Raw genomic sequence first — 3,120 nt, forward strand, 5'->3', positions numbered from 1 at the left:
AACCAATATTACTCAAAATGGCATTAGCAGATAAATTCTCAGGGGTTCACAAATTATCAAACTTACGTTTTTGTTTACACAGTAATTCAAGAGAAATGAAAATGAGCAGATATTGGATAATCCAGACGCTGACTTTCTAATTAAGTAAAGGAACTCTGTGTCAGGGCTTGCAGTTTTTATTTTGGCTTATGATTATTTTGGTGCCATGGGATCACCTTAAGTGGCAGAGTTTAATTTGGTTAGCACTGTCCTAACATCAAAATGACAGGAGTGTTGAATGTGCTGTTGTATTAGTATTGTATACTTTCACTGGATATAAAATCAAAGCTTTTCTTTTATGGTGATTATTTACAGTCAAAGGACATTTTTATAGAAAGAGACTTTAGTTTCTTAACTGTTAAAACTTTGGTTTGCCCTCCTGAAAATAGCATGATTCCTATAATTCTGTCAAGCTAATGAGAAAATCCAAAACATAGGGATTTTATAGGTAAACAATGCAGCCATATCATGTGAAGAAGACCAAAAGATGTAAGAGAAAAATGGTGGAATAATTGAGTTATCAAATGATTATATAGCCAGGTGAGCTTCAAAGAACTGCTCTGAAGCTATCAGTTCTACAATGGTATTGCAATATCTATTACATTAATTAGATGCTATTAATTTGAGTTTTATTGGTCTTGTGGTTTGGTTTATACACTATTTGTAGTTCAGTTTTAGTTTTATAGCACATAACTCATCAAAAAATAAATGGATTATGTTTCATAGTTTAAATATGCCATGATTTATTTAACCACATTTATACTAATGACATTTGGGTTATTTCTAATATTTAAACATTAAAAAGGTGTCACAGTGAACATATTTGAACATATATTTTTGTGTCCTTGTCAAGTATAGTTAAAATTTCCTGAGGCTTAATTGCTGGGTCTAAATTTATATACTGCTGTAAAAACAGCATAGTGCTGTCATCGTCTGACTCCCTCTGACTTCTTGAGGAGGAAGGAGAATCAAGATCAACAGCCCAATACTGATCGCTATGAGGCAGAAGTCAGACATGCCTCCTCTCTCCACCATCTTTACCAGTTCTGACACCAACCTTCCCTCCCACAGCACTCTCTACTTCTCTGCTGAATTCGACAATTCATTGCAATGGCCACACAGCACTCACAGACAATACTTATGATTATGGGGTTTATTAGGGAAGTAACAAGTTATAATTCAGATTCAGGAACACTCAGGATACAGTTCTTCCATCAGGACAGCCTCTTTTCTGCCGTACTGCTGGCACACCTCTGACCGCTTGGCCTCTGCACTGCTTAAGCAAGTGTTACAAAATTCTTTGAGCTCTGCCAGTAAGGGCCCAGAGGCACCCCACTCTGCCAGTAAGCCTTGGCCCAAAGGCACTCAGCTTTCTCGCTCAGTGGGCTGGGAAGCCCACTGAGCCATCTCCTGCCCGTCTCTCCTGCTGCTGTTTCTCTGCCACTGCTTCTCCCAGTCTTCAGTGTTACAGCTCTCTTTCTCTCTGCCTCCCGGTTCCAGGAGCTTCTCAGTACAGGGATCCTGGGTCCAAAGGGTATGTTCCTTTCTTGGTTCTTCTTCCTTGGTAGTGGTGAGACCCTCTATTTCTTGCCTCTGGGATGGCTCATTTTAAGCCTAGCGGGATGACAAACTGACCAATCCCTTTGGTGGGCCACAAATACATTATTTGCATGGACCTACCCAATCACTTGGGTGGGAATTACAAGACCATGGCGAGACAGGCCACACAGAAGCACTCCATCACACTGCAGCCATTTAAATATTGATTGGTATGGTCAAATTGCTCTAAAAAAAAAGTTGCATTAATTTACACTCCCATCAAATTACATGAAAGTTCCTATTTGGTTACATCTTTACTAAATCTTGCTAATCTGTTAGGTAAAAATATAGTATCTCAATGTTAATCTACTATATGGTACTTTATACTTAAGGATGAGCATATTTTTTATATTTATTGATCATTTGCATTTATTTTTCTATGAAGTAACTGTTTACTTTGCTCAACTAATTTTATTGGTGCACTCATCTTTGTTTTACAGATTTGTAAAAGCCTTTGAATATTATGAAAAAGTAAGATTTTTTTCTACTTTTGCAGTTGAATTTCTTTGTGGATTTTTGTAACACACATATACTTTATAATTTAATCTAGGCAAATCAATCAATCTTTTCACTTATGACTCCTGATTTTATATTAATATTTGAAAGGCCTCTGTGGCTAAAAGGTTATGCTCTTTAAAAAATACCTGTTTTTTATTCCTAAGTTTTTCATGATTTTGCTTTCATGTATGGTTCCATATACAATTTGATACATCTAGAATTTGTTTTGATGTAAGGAATGAGGTAGGAATCCGCCTTAACTTTTTTCTCCAAATGGTCATATAGCACCTTTTATGGAAAAAAATTCCTTAAAGTTATCCATCAATTTTAAATATCCCATATGAGATACTAAACTGCTTGATTAGATATATTTTTATACTCTCTAGTCTGTTCCTTCCTGAATTTGTATTTTTGTACAAGTAACACTATATTAATTTCTTCTGGTTGCTGTTTGTTTGATTTTCAGGTAAAAAGAATTGAGTTAATTAGTCAGTTCAGTAAATGACAGATTACTATGATGAGTGCATTCAAGGCTTCTCTCTTGTTTCATTTATCTATGCATTTATTTATTTTTGCTTAGTTTATATTCACATCTCATTCCCATTGCCCCTCTACCAATCTACTGTATGTAATACCTTTTTTTATGTGTTCTGCAAATGAATTTGTTTTGTGCATCTATTTTAAATTATATTCATAAATTTATATTTGTAACTAATTTGTCCTTGATTTCTCAGCCTCTTATCTGGGGCAGTTTAGAATTATGCAGAGTGCATCTAGGGGAAAACCAAAAACCAGTCAAGTCCATTCCTACTCAATAGTGTTTTCAGTGGCTGAGTTTTTGGAAATAGATCACCAGGCCTTTCTTCCTATGTGTCTCTGGGTGAATTCAAACCTCCAACCTTTCAGTTAGCAGACAAGTGCATTATTTGCATCACCCAGGGGCTCCTTCTAGAGAAAAAGCCATGCAAAATGTTGGACACATTC

The sequence above is a fragment of the Trichechus manatus genome, unplaced genomic scaffold (assembly GCF_000243295.1).
Source record: "Trichechus manatus latirostris isolate Lorelei unplaced genomic scaffold, TriManLat1.0 scaffold00232, whole genome shotgun sequence".
Classification (NCBI taxonomy): Eukaryota; Metazoa; Chordata; class Mammalia; order Sirenia; family Trichechidae; genus Trichechus; species Trichechus manatus.